Raw genomic sequence first — 14,586 nt, forward strand, 5'->3', positions numbered from 1 at the left:
GACACGGGACTCGAACCCATAAACCGTGAGATCATGATCTGAGCTCAAGTCAGACGCTTAACCGCTTAACCGACTAAGCCACTAAGCAGGCACCCCTCTTTTGGCATTCTAATCCTAAACACCTAGAGCTTTTTACCTCGCCTGCCTGCCTTGAGGATTTACTGTACAATTAGAATTGGAATCGATGCTGCACTGCCCATATAGACCTTGGCCGGAGCCAGATGTGCTCACGAGCTCTCTGGAATCCTCATGTTACATGGCAGTTCTTTTCTGAAAAGAAGGCCAGGAAAAACAATACTCTTAACAGTTGATGCAGACATAGGAACCAGACTTTCCAGATGCTTCTGGGTGTTTTTGACTCTATATGTAAGTTTATATGTATGGGGGCAAAGAGTATCTTGAGTAAGACTTGACATTATTGCCCATTTCTCAGTGTAAGAGTGCAGCCATCACCAAGCACAGACTCCGTCAGGTGCTGGTAAGCTTTACACTTGGCTTTGATTCATTTCAACTGGCTAGAAGTGAAAATTATTTTAAAAGCAGCGTCACTTTAAATGAAATGCAAAAAAATTATGTGTTCCTCCCTGTCTTCCCTCAACCAGCTGCATCTGGTCCATAGATTTGTTTGGTTTGGCTTTCACAGTGTTTAAACAACAACCAAAAATTGGATTTGTTGATGCAGGAGGCTTCATATAAAAATCTGGATTTCTAGCAGCCCTGGGTGGCATTTCCATGTGTGTGTGGGGGGGGGCGGGCAGGCATGTGGCTGGATACCACCCTGCTCAAATGGGTCATGGACTTGCCAGGATGCTGTCCCTACCTGACCACCCTCACTCATGTTACCTTCTGGGCCCATCTATGCCAGGAAGTCTGGTGTGTCGTTGCCAGATAGTAAGGAGGTTCAGTGGCACGAGAATATTTTTATGTTTTAAAGAAAACAGCTCTTAATGCTATTATGTTATTTGGATATTTGCATATGATCTTGTATTGCTATAGGTATCTTCCCCTGAAGGGATTCAAAAGGCCATGCACAAGTTCAAGGGTGAAGAAACTACTGATCCCTTTTGGCTCAGTGAACTATGGTGTCCTGAAGAGCTGCAGAGTCTGAGGAAATGTCTGATGTGGAAAAATATGGCTAAAAGGACATTCTGCTCAAAGCAAGGGTCTCTTGGGGCCCTTTGATGGGCCCTGAACAGGTATATCAAATGAGGATGGGCAGAGGAGCCAATGTGAACACACCCATCACCTTCAGCCTGCTGGGACCTGGCTACCATCATGTACTGGGAGGGTCTTGTCCCAGAAGGCAGCTTTGGAGAGGAACCTAAAAGATAAGTAGCGATATACCAGATGGAGGCAGACTTTGGAGAACAAGTCAACAGGAACAAAATGAGCAGCAGCTTAGAAACATTAAAAACAATATTGAGTTGGAGAGAGGGCTGAAATTAAAAGATTTTCATTTGCCTCTATTTATGTCCCCAGTATTATAGGGACATTTAGACTAAATACTGTTATGCTTAGAGCCCCTGTAGAATCTGCTACTCAAAGAGAGGTCCGTGGACCAGTAACATTGGTATCACCTGGCACTTGTTAGAAATGTAGACTCAAAGGCCCTATTCCAGACCCACTGAATTAGACCCCAGAAAATTCATCTATGTATTAAAATTTGAGAAGTATAGCTTTTGAGAGTAATGAGGTTTGGGACCAGGTGGTGAAAAAACATTATTGGGTGAAATTTTATTCAGATATATATCCATCCACCAGATCACATTATTGTGGGTCATGGTCCAAAAGTTTTGAAAAACACTGGTTTATAAGATGAATTGATAATCCTCTTCATAAAGGCTAGTCTTAAAGTGGAGTCTATTTCTCAACAGATAATTTATGCATTATCTCACTTGATGCGTTCCAACTTTTATGTTTGTTAGAATCAATGTGTTTTTGAAGATGCATGCTTAGCTACATTCACTTTGTATTCCCTCATTAAATTAAAAGAAACTGTATTCAATGCATAATTAACAACCACATTTTAGTGAAAGTGACTCCCCTCTTCACATTTATTTAGACATCATTTGGTCATGAGACTAAATAGGCAGGAAACCCTAAAATAATGGAAACATTGCCTAATGTCAAGGTTGGTGGCACCGAGGTCCATCATAAATAATATAATTGCCATTATTTCATTTTAAAAAACTAGATATTTTTTTTCTAAATAAACTGTGATTTGGTTTGCTCAACTATTTTTTTAACTACATGAACACCTGTAGAAATAATCTCTTTACAAAAAATGGAGCCCAGTCTTGCCCTTTGGACTCAAACATTAATAACAGGAATACAGATTATTGAGTTATTTATTACATTCATGAGCTTAACTTAAATTCCAGTTTATGGCAGGAAGCTATATACAAGTGTTATTTTCTTTTCACTTAATGAGTAATGAAGATGGTAAATTGACGGCATTGTTAGAGAAGGACATCATTATCGAATGTGCGTTGGGTGCCTCACTCCTTACATACGGCATGCATTCTCCACAACAAGATCCCAGCCTTAATTTATAGATAGTCATATTTATAAGTCATACATGCTAAGTCACTTAGGTAAGGTCACACAATTCGAGGTTTGCAGTTAAGATCGAAACCCACACATGGATCTGAATCCCATATTATTTTCCTTCCTCGGTAGGCACCCTTTTATTGAGCCTTGGGTTTTTTTTAACTCCTCTGTGACCCAACCAGTTAGTTTTTCCATGATCTTGACCATCAAGGCTCTGTCCTCCTTGACTTTATCTTTCTACCTAGAGAAAAATAATATAAAAAAATACTCGTTGTACTTACAGTGATTTTTATTATTTCCTGATTATAAAACCAGTCAGGTACATTTGGTCAAAATTGGAAAATATGGAGGAACCCAGTGAATAAAGTATCACTCACAATCCTATCACTCAAAGACAACCCTCCCACTCAGAGATAACCATTATGAACATTATGTTTCCTTTGTTAATGAATCTATCTATCTATCTATCTATCTATCTATATTTATATGCACCTATCTTATATATCTTATATCTTATATATTTGTTAATGAATATATATATATATGCACCTCTCTTATAACAATAAAAGTCAACTCATGTTCTGTATCCTATTTTATAACAAATATTTCCACATATCAATATGTATTGTTTCTACAACATAATTGTCTTGGCTCCCTAGTATCCTACCCATAGACATACTATTATGGTCCAGGAACCATCCTCAGTAACTTAGAAGTAATGTCTCACAGAAACACATTCAGAAGGTGATTCTATTATCCCCATTTTACATATGAGGATACTGAGGCCCACGGAAATAGTGTGGTATTTGATTTTGACCGCACAGCTACTAAGGGGCAGAGCCAGGACTGGAACTCCTGGTCTAGATCTAGAGTGACCTCCTTAACCCCTCTGTTTGCTAAGTTGAATCAAACTTTCAGAAGCCCTTTAAAAATAGCAAATGCATTCCTATTAAATTCTTTAATACAGCGTAGCAGAGTCCATTCTGCTGGAGCAACGTCATCCTTCCTTTTTTCTTTGCAAACTTTCACTTCCTTCATGAATTTGGATTTATTTTTAGCAGTAATTATCTTTGCCATCAATTGAGACTATGTGTGCAGACATGTACCTACCCTACCCTGTGTCCTGACAGGCTCAATAAATGGTAATGAAAAGTAATTCTATTATTTTTTCTTTTCTTTTTTTTTTCCTTCTGCCCTCCCTGCCCCCCACCACCTCCTCCTCTTCCTTCCTTCCTTTCTTTCTTTCTTTCTTTCTTTCTTTCTTTCTTTCTTTCTTTCTTTCTTTCTTTCTTTCTTTCTTTTCTTCTTCCTTCCTTCCTCCCTCCCTCCCTCCCTCTCTTTCTTTCTTTCTTTCTTTTTTTCTTTCTTCTTTCTTTCTTTCGCAGAAGTTTGGTTATTTGATTTTACTGATCAGGACCAAGCTACCCTAAAACACATCTAGTGTGCCTGTGTGAGAAAAAAAAAAAAAAAAAAAAAAAGCCTGTTTTTCTAGTTCCACATGAAGCCTTCAGGCATTTCAAAATATTACATGTTACAGCTTCAAAGAGAAAAGGTACTGAAGGGTGAAAATTTGTGAATATCAAAGAGGCTTTCAGGTGGCTACTTTGCAATTTGAAACACACCTTTGACTTTAAAAGCAACATTTTATAACCTGAGTTGTCTCTTTACACATTCACGAAAACCATGGAAATGTGGGGAAAACAAATAGTTGTTTCAAAAGAGAATGTGGAAGTTTTAAAATATGAAAGGCAACTGTTTCCCAGGGCTGGTACTGAAACAGAAAAACCACAAACGAAACAGGAGAGGATCCTAAGGGTAGCAATGATGTTAATTTTCTGACATCAGCCTACTGGAAATAGGAAGTACTCACTTCTGCAATTGAACTGAGAACTTAGACAGCCCAGGGATCCCAGCTTTGGTTGATTAGACCAGTCTGGCTGCCAACAGAGCTTCCCAACAAGCAGGCTGTGGCACAAGATGCCACCAGCAAGACCGACCACTGGACTCCCTCAAGCCTGTGAGTGCGGGTAATATCACTGAATCTGTGCCCAGCAGAGCCATGTCTTATGTGATAATTATTATATATTTATCTCATTTTGCTCCACTGGGATTATGTTACTTAGTGAGAAAAAAAGAGAAAAGAAAAGAAAAGAAAAGAAAAGAAAAGAAAAGAGAAAAGGAGAGAAAAGAAATGAACCCAGTCTGACACTTTTTTGTGTGTTTCCCATCTCGCTCCTGCCCCTGAAGTCTGGTCTGGGATGGGATGTAAGTTTCATCTCTGTGATGCTGAAATTCCCTGCTCTCTAACTGAGGTGATGGGCCTGACTTTTTTCCCCCATGACCTTTGTCTATATATAACGTCAGCATTCCCTTTCCCGTGGGGAAGGGGGCAAGGAAGCTGAAGGGTCCAGGGGTGTCAGTGCCCAACTTGAAACAGAATTCTCATCTCAAGTCCAGGACACCACAGCAAAATCACAGGGACACTATGGAATGATCACAGTTTCTGAGGGAAACACCTGTTGAATAGCACATGAACCAGTAGCTGAAGGTAGCTCATAGTTTCAAAATGAGATCACATTACATTTCTTTGGAGGACATCACATCTTTGCAAAGCTGGATTTTAGTTACTGCTGTGATTACAAAGTAACTCAGGAAAGCCAGAGTAAAATGGGAAATGAGGGTCCTGGTCCACAGCCTGACCCTAAGGTTTCAGAAGTAGTGTAGGGCCCAACTGGCATGTACATCCTATAGGCAAGTAGCTGTGCCAGTGTAAAAATGAAATAACTATTGTTTCTTCTTTTGCATTACACGTATTTTTTTTTCTCCAAACAGCTACTCAATTGTTAGGACATAAGTACTTACTAAATGGTTTGGAACTAACTACTCAGTAAACAGAATTGTTAGGTATGTCCCTGGGCCTTGGAGCACCAGGAAAAAATTACTGAGACATTCGGGGTGCCATAAACTGAGAAAGCTTAGGATGCTCTGAGCTCTGTCCTAGGCATTAAACAATAGTACTTTTGAAAATTCTTTTTTGTCTTTTAACCTAAGGATCAGCTTTATGACAGATAAACCTAGAAAATGGGGTTTCCCCTCAGTGGTCAAGTGGATTTGCTAATTCTTCAGACCTAATTAAACAGACTTATCTGTTTAATCACAGGATATGGCCAGGCTGCTTCTAGTCTCCCCCCAGGGGCAGGCCTCTTACCATAAGACAGAGCAGTAGGACATACGTACTTTACAAATTAATTGGCTCATAAAAACAGGCAAGAGAAGACGTCTGAAGTGGGGAAGCTCAAGTTTGTCAGATGAGGCTCTCAAGTAGGGAAAGACCAGGGATGTTCCTGGTGGAGGTCTCTCTCTCCAAACAGAAGCCTGAGTCAATCCAAACCAAGGAAATTGGCTGTCCCTCCTGTATTCGCTTAGTGGAAGGGAATTCAGGTCTGAAATGGGTGTTAGGGGTGCTGGATGTAAAAACAACATGTCTCCTTTATGAGAAACAAATAAAGATAGAGGTATTTTAAAATTTTTTTCATGTTTATTTACTTGAGAGAGAGAGCATGAGCATGGAAGAGGCAGACAGAGGGAGAGAGAAAACCCCCAGCAGGCTCTGCACTGAAAGCGCAGAGTCCGATGGGGAGCTCAAACCCATGAACTTTGAGTTCATGACCTGAGCCCAATCAAGAGTTGGAGTCTCAACCAGCTGAACCACCCAGGTGCCCAAAGCTAGTTGTATTTTAATATCTTTTTAATTAAGTTTATTTGTTTATTTTTTAAGAGAGATAGAGAGCAAGGAGGGACAGGCACAGAGAGAGAGAGGGAGACAGGCATCCACAGAGAGAGAGAGGGAGACAGGAATCCCTGGCAGGTTCCACACTGTCGACAGAGCCCAGTGCGGTGCTCGAACTCACGAACTGTGAGATCATAATCTGAACTGAAACCAACAGTAGGATGCTTAACCAACTCAGCCATCCAGGAGCCCCAAAACTAGTTGTATTTTAGCGAATAAGTTTGCATTTCTTTGCTGGTCAGTTGGAAGTATTTTCACATTTTTGTTACCAGATTGCATTTGCTCTTATGTTAATTGTCGTTTCATGGTAACTACATTTTTAAAAGGTCCTTAAAAACGTATCCTGTAGGAGTGGAGTATTTGTGACAGGCCTGGCAGGGGATGGAATGGAGAAAGAGCTGGAGGTGAGAATGGGAAAAAATACCTGATCCGTTCCTAACGTTTTCACCCATAATGAAAATCTTTTCTCTGGATTCTTGAGAGTCTGAATTTTTTTCTCTTGCAAAAGCCTTCACACACTCACCCCCTCCCTTCCTGGTAAACCTGCACCTCGAGGACCTGCCACACTTGCTCTGCCATGGCGGTGCCTAGGAGAAGGGCCTGCTGGGGGCGATTCCGCAGCTGCTATGTCCTGGGTCTCCTCAGCAGCACCCTCACCGAAGCCCTCCGGACCCACCCGGCTCTTCTGGAAAGCAGGCCCTCATTCTCTGCAACTTACGCCTTTTCATTCTCCTGTAAGGAACCACACACTCCCACGCCCCCACCGCCCACTCTCATCGGTGAATCACAGATTATGCTGCAGGGGGAAAGCTGAAGACATTAGTCAAGGAACGCTTTACCTCCCCACCACCCAACCCACAGCTGCCCTTCCTGATGAAAACAGCAGCCAGCTCTCCTGTCAAAGTTGATCAAAGGTCCACGGAATGCAATACTTACCTACCTACTACCCCCTCCCTGCCCGGCTCCCTCCTTCTCTTCCTCCCTTTCTTCCTCATTCCTCCTCCCTCCCCCACTCTTTCTCAGCATGGCCATCCAGTAGAAGCTTCCTTGCTGCACACATCTCTGTTCTGGCATACAGACAGACTGCTTTATACTCCAGCCCCTCCCCTGACCTGACCTGCTCCCCGCTGCACCATTTCTTGCCATTTCCATCAGAGGGGATTTCTCAAAGAGGCTGTTTCTTCACATCTCTGTTACCCCATTAGGTTGAAAGTGTTTACTGGGGTAGAGAAAGCCCCCGCAGTGTGTTTAGATGTCTGAAGAAATGGCCTCTAGGCGGAGAGACCAGGACTGATTGTACTGAATATCTGTGGGCAGAGGTCCAGGAATCGCCATTTTTATCAAGTGATCTCACTCACTAATACAGTACCCTTAGCAAAGACATAGAAATGTCTTCCTCTGATTGGCTGCAAGCATCTTTAAAGCAATCAAAACCGTCGTGCTCACCAGCGACTGGGATCGGAGGTGGGCTGGGGGAGAAGGAAGAATTGCTTAATGTGTACAGGGGTTTTCTTTTCAAGTGATGAAAATTTTGTGGAACTAGATGGAGGTGGTAGTTGCATAACTTTGTGACTGTACTGAATGCCGTTGGATTGTATATTTTGCAATGCCTATTTTATATTATGTGAATTTCACCTCAATGTTAATCATCTGCTGAGGAAAAAACCCCTCATTTAGTGGTCTCTGGCAGAAAATGCTTAAAATAGTTTTGATGGGCTTTTCTCAGCCAATAGAATTATAATAATTAATTAGAAGAAGTGGGTTCTTATATAGATGAATAGTCTAGAAGTTTTTTTGATTAAAAAAAAAAGTTGGGCCATGAGGCTTCAGTAATAGAAACTTTATTTGTATCTAACTTGGCCTTGTTTCTATTATTTATTTGTATTGGGTCTCTAGAGAGGAAGGTAAAACAATTGTTAGATATATATGAAAAAGTGTATTTTTTTATATGCTATTAACCAAGTTGGAAACTGTTTGCACATGAGACAGCAAATATTGAAAATCCTATATAGATAAATTATATAAGACATTGAAAGAAGAAGAAAAAACCCTATAATTATTCAGCAATTTCCAGGGTATTTCAGCTTCAATTTCATGCCACCTCATTTTAAGACAGAGGAGAGCTGCACTTTGGGGACTAATTTACCCTGATAACATGCTGTGCTTTAATGGACCCTCTGCAAAAGCCAGGCCTGTGAGTGGGATCAATAGTGCATATTCTTTACTAAGGCGTTTTAATGCATTTAACCACATTTGGGTATTAGTCTTAATAAGCTTTCCCAGCCTTGATGATTATTGCTCCTTAGAGTTTTAATAAGAAATACAGAATTGCATATTGTATTCCCATTAAATAAGCACATTCATATTAAAAATCATTATTATTGAAACTAATTACTTAGAAAAAGGAACGTCATGCTACTGGTTGGAAAATCCTACCGTTATATTTTACAAGATATGAAAATACCCTTTATTCCTGGAGCATCTTTCCCAAAGCAATGACTGAATACATTTCCCCAATCCAAATCACTTCCTTTGCTTCTCTGCTTGAGGGTGAGAGAGAGCCTGCAGGAACTTGATCTTCCCTGGCCCGGAGGCTCCCCAAGTCTGGCAGGACAGCTGGGAGGCTGGCCAGTGGACAGTGGACGGTTACAGGGTTTGACCCTTCCACTGGGTGCTCACTGTCGGCAGCAATCATCGGTTTTCCCCTATGCACTGGGCACTTTCCATCTCTTGTCTGCTCCTCACAAATAGCACTCTTCGCTTCACAAAGAACAGTCTCCCCAGCTAGAAAGTGGGAAGCTAAATTTCAAACCTGCGTTGGTAAAGCTATCAAATCCTTTATTCTCTCTGAGATGCAAAACGCTCTCTTCTGGAAATTAGCAAAAAGAAAAGTCCCTTTCTCCCTCCAGACAAGCAGGGATCAGAGGATCAGGGCAGCTTCCTTGTTTTGGGGGGTTTAGGTGGACCCTGTTTTCTCTCCCACCCAGAGCCCCTGGGAAATGGTGGAATCCATGTTGCCCTCTTTCCTTGGAAGAGTAGGTTATTGACTTTGAAAAGAACAGGAGAGTCATTAAATTGGTTCCATGATGCCTGCTGGGAAAAGATGGCTACCATCACAGTTCTCCATGTAGAGAGCAGAAGGATTTAAGAAGTGTCTCCCATAGTCAGGGATGGGGGTGTGGGAGCAGAGCTGGATTGCAAGTGACTTCTCAGATTTCTTACTCTAATTGCTACACTCTATTTTCACTATATTGTGAAACATTAAAATGTGGCTTCAGCTTTTGGCAAGAAGTTTGAAAACATCAACATTCAATTTTCTGCCAATTAGCAGTCATTGAATTTAGACTACCTAATGAGCTTTCTGATTTTAAGGTACTTACGGACTAGAAACTCAAATGCCATATATTAGCCCAAAGCTAACTTTTTGCAAGCAAGCTATAACCTTTCTAACAGACCTTGAACCACAGTGACTTTTCCTTGCAGGTGTAATTCCAATGAGCTTTGATCGCCTGCTCCTGTGTGCTCCCCACCTGGATTTGAATCTATACTGAGTCATCAGCTGGAGTCCAAGTTGCCACCTCATGAGGACAGCTAGGCCAAAGGTCAGGGAAGGGCAGTCTTCATCTACAGTGGCCCCAACAAAATTATCTCATTTAAAATCTGCTGAAAGTTGGCATTTTCTTTCCTTATTATCACTGTCTGCTCTCTGATGAGCAGAGCAGGAGAGAGGCAAAATGTTGTGACCATAGCAGGCGTAGAACTTAAGAACTTGAGAAAGCAGAGACAACATGTTATATTTTAAATATTAGATGGAGTGGTTGGGTGGCTCAGTCAGTTAAGTGTCCAACTTCGGCTCAGGTCATGATCTCACAGCCTGTGGGTTCAAGCCCTGTGCCAGGCTCTGTGCTGACAGCTCAGAGCCTGGAGCCTGCTTCGGATTCTGTGCCTCCCTCTCTCTCTGCCCATCCTCCAATCACACTCTGTCTCTCTTTCTCTCAAAAGTAAATAAACATTAAAAACTTTTTTTTAAATATTAGATTTTATGTCTGGTACTGTAGGCAGGTTTTTGAACGAGCGTGACCTGATATACAGCCAAGGGGCCCTTGCATATTGATCAGGATGGTGATGAGTCATATCCAAGTTCAAGGTGTAATGCATTTCTATGACTAAGCTTTGTCCAAGTACTTCTACAAGAGGCTGCTGCTTATGCTCCAACAGGCAGGCTTCAAGTTTCCAAAGATGTAACCACCCAAAATGTTCACTGTAGAACAGAGTGTTTCCACCAACCTTCCTAGTTTTACTGTTGTGGTTGGAGAGGAAAAATACCACTACATTAGCATGGAGCTCCTGACGCAGCATCTTGCATGTAGTCGAGGCTATATCCGGCTACATGTTGGCTGTTCACTCTGGCCATCAGAATCACCAAGACTTTCTGAGAGTAAGGTCAACCTGCCTCTTCTCCAGCAGTAGGAAATCCCCCCACTTCCAGGTATGACCCTCTGAGTGGAAAGAAGCCCCCTACCTAGAATATAGACAAATGCCAGAAACCCCTTTAAAAGGATTTCCCAGGAACTGAAGAAGGTGGTGTAGAATTTTTGGCTTTTCTGTAGGATTGGGCCACTGTGAGGCCTGAATGGCCACCACGTCCTTGAAACTGAACATGTGGGGTGTGATTGCAATAGAAACCACATCATGGGTTTTGGATTCAGACTTTTTGTGTGTTTGTTTTGTTTTGTTTTTGCTCTGATTCTTAGTTAACCTCTTTGAGATTCCCTTTCTTCTGTGTAAACTGAAGGTAACAAAAAAATCTATCCTATAGAGGGGTGAAGTAATATGTGTAAAATTGACTAGCACATTTTTCTCCTTAGCAACTGCTTGAGAAACAGTAACTAGTGACATTGTTGAACAGACACATATCCTACCCTGAAATGTTCATTTTCTACCTCAATTCCTTAGGCAGTCACACAGTGTTTATTGTACATCTGCTATGAACCAGAAGTATGAGAGGTATCACACAGAAATTGTTGACTAAACAGATATTGTTCTAATGAAGTTTCTAGTCCAGGAAGGAAGGTGAACATTAAACCAGTAATCTTTAGGCAGAGAAACCAGAAAATGTGAAATGACCATCAGTGATCCAACCATCCAAGCTTTATTATTTTGAACTATTTTTAGCTCTCTCCTTTCCTTGTCCTTTGTCTCTTCCCATGGACTATAGGGAACTTCAGAAGAAAGGTAGTACTATCCACTACTCTAGTCTTAGTCTTTAAACTCACAGGCTTTAAGAAAGTTTAAAATGGACAATTCAATGTATTAATCAATATTCTGAATGAATAGAATAGAATCTTCTCTGGCTAAGCAGAATGGTATGTACCAGCGAAGAGTACCAATAATTCCCTGGCTTTTGGGAGGTGTGAAGAGAGGAATCTAGGCAGAGTCACCATGCATAAGCCCCCAGTCACGCTGTGAGCCAAGCCATTAAGAGTGTAATTATCTATACATTGTTTGAGAAACTATCAAATCAAAGAGTTGCCACCTCTGTTGCTTCAGACCCAGGAAGCTCGGCTTCAGTCTGCCCCTGCATAGTGAGAGCCCTGGACTCTGCCTTTTCCCCCACGTGACTCGGTTCTGAATCTGAGTCTTGTATGAAAGCATCCAATTGGAGGTGCCTAAATCACATGTAGAATGGCACCTCAAATCACACCAAGGAAATGTGGTTTTAGCTTTTACCCTCAGCCTTTAAAACAATTTTTAATGTTTATTTTTGAGAGAGAGAGAGAGAGAGAGCACAAGTGGGGAGAGAAGCAGAGAGAGAGGGAGACATAGAATCCAAAGCAGCTCCAGGCTCTGAGCTGTCAGCACAGAGCCCAATGCTGGGCTTGAACCCACAAACCACGTAATCATGACCTGAGCCTGAGTCAGACACCAAACCATTGAGCCACCCAGGTGCCCCTAGCCTGAGCATTCTTAAATGGGCTTGGCATGGAGGTAGAGCAAGGCAACCCACAGGATCAGTACGGGTGAAACTTCCAATTGAACAAGAGCATCTCTTTCTAGGAAGAGTAGATTCTTTTGCATCATCAACTATTTCATTGGCTCCATGGCAGTGAAGGTATGCTTTATAACTCTTCAGCACCCTAATTCAGTTTGACTTATAATAAGAAGACTAGGGAAGATGCTAAGTAATCCTATTGCTCTTGGAATCTTTTGTTTCCTTGTTTGTTTGTGTGTTTAATGCCTGACCTCGGATGGGATGTTTAAGAGAATGACGCCCAGGTCAGGTGTCAGTTTCCTGATGTTCCACAGAGTTTTACCATTGGTTTTGCCATTTTCTGATTAATGTGGTTTGCAGGCGTAGTGGATGAAATGAATCCAGAAATGGAATGTAACTTCTGTGACCAGTCCAAACCTTTCAATATTGTGATCTATTTATCAGAAACCAAAGCCGCTAAGAACAAAGTACAAAAAGAAGGGGAAATATCTAAAAAGCCAATTATTCATTATAACTTTGAAAACAAATAACCTCTGTTTGTGTACGTGGACGTGGACCACATGTTAAAAAACAAATTAGAGTCTGGTGCACATTGATTGAGAGTGACTAACCTTCCAGGTTTGCCCAGGACGCAGGTAGTTTCCTGAAACATAGGACTTTCAGTGCTAAAAGCAGATACTCTTAGGCACATCAGGCTGGTTGGTCAGAGTAATGCCTCCTTAGACATAGAGGTCTTGTGGCCTCTAGTCTCAAATTTAGGTTGCCAGGCATTACGAGAGGCTGCAAACTGTCGAGACCATCGATTCAGCCACTATGGTGTTTATTTCCAGCAGTTAAAAACAGACTTTTACCAAAATAGACATGTCCAGCTATTCTTGGTAATACTCTTGATGCTGCTGCATAATCCAGAAATGTAGGCTTTCCCACGTGGCTTCTGTGTCGGAGGGTGGGAGGTGTAGCATCCCATGTGTCACCATCTCTGCCACTCTCTAGTGTCTTAACTGCTACTGAGCCTCAATTCTCAGCTTTCATTTGTCATCTTGCTTATGCCACTGCTTTTTCTTATAAGTGAGAAGCATGAATTTTTTATACATCCCCCTGCAAAACAAGAAAATCTGGGCGCCTGGGTGGCTCAGTCAGTTAAGCATCCAACTTTGGGTCAGGTCATGATCTTCCCACTCGCAGGTTCAAGCCCCACGTTGGGCTCTGTGTTGACAGCTCAGAGCAGCCTGCTTCAGATTCTGTGTCTCTCTTCCTCTCTCTCTGCCCCTCCCCGACTCATGCTCTGTCTGTCTTTCTCTCTCAAAAATAAATTAACATTTAAACAATTAAAAAGAAAAGAAAATGAAACACACACTGAAAAGGCCATGCATTTCAAGACAAAGTTCAAGAGTTTCTTGGAACTGACCTCCTTGTCCCATTCATATCAGCTGCCTGACCTCTGGGGGTCCTTGCTTGTGGTTCCTCCTCCAAGGAAGAGAATTCAGTGGACACATTCACTTTCCTGCTTAGTCTTTTATGGTTACTGTGATCCCTAATAGAGAAGTTAAAGATACTCCTTTTCATACATGCAGTCTTTTAAGCAAAAGAAGTTTTATTGACATGAAAGCCACTCATGATTATTAAATGAATAAACGATGGATACATTGTTGTAAGTATATAGTCTGCCTATGCCTGCATTTATAGCATGACATCAGTTAGGCAAGAAACGTGTATATGTAGGGAAAAAACTGGAAGGAAACTCACCAGACATTAACACTCATAAGGGGGGGAATCTCCCCTCCCATACATATTTACACATTGATCTCATATATGCTATATATATGCTTATTATAACTAAATGCCAAACTTCCCAAAGGTCTTTATTAGAATTCCCATTATCATCTTGTCTTCATTCTGAAAATTTAAAAGATGAAGACTCCAAATTTATAGGTCAGGTGTTGGTAAAGTTTCCCTATAAAGAGTCATAGAGGGGCGCCTGGGTGGCTCAGTCAGTTAAGTGTCTGGCTTCGGCTCAGGTTATGATCTCGCAGTTTGTGGGTTCAAGCCGCACGTTGGGCTCTGTGCTGACAGCTAGCTCAGAACCTGAAGCCTGTTTCGGATTCTGTATCTCCCTCTCTCTCTGAGCCTCCCTTGCACTCTCTCCATCTCTCAAAAATAAATAAAAAACAAAAAAATTCAAAAAAGAGTCATAGAGTAAGTAGATTTGCAGATTATGTTGTCTCTGCCCAAATACTTATTTCTGCAGAGTAAG

At 41.6% G+C, this 14,586-nt stretch overlaps 1 long non-coding RNA gene across 1 annotated transcript in view; it reads left to right on the top strand.

The window, feature by feature from the left end:
• The first annotated feature begins 4,427 nt into the window (after positions 1–4,427).
• The window catches only part of LOC115296670, a 16,217-nt gene continuing 6,058 nt past the window's right edge, over positions 4,428–14,586 (top strand). Inside the window, exons 1-2 of the long non-coding RNA XR_003910993.1 lie at positions 4,428–4,567; positions 9,824–9,942. This is a non-coding gene — a long non-coding RNA (uncharacterized LOC115296670). The remainder of the gene's footprint in view (positions 4,568–9,823; positions 9,943–14,586) is intronic.

The sequence above is a fragment of the Suricata suricatta genome, chromosome 7 (genome assembly GCF_006229205.1).
Source record: "Suricata suricatta isolate VVHF042 chromosome 7, meerkat_22Aug2017_6uvM2_HiC, whole genome shotgun sequence".
In the NCBI taxonomy this organism is placed as follows: Eukaryota; Metazoa; Chordata; class Mammalia; order Carnivora; family Herpestidae; genus Suricata; species Suricata suricatta.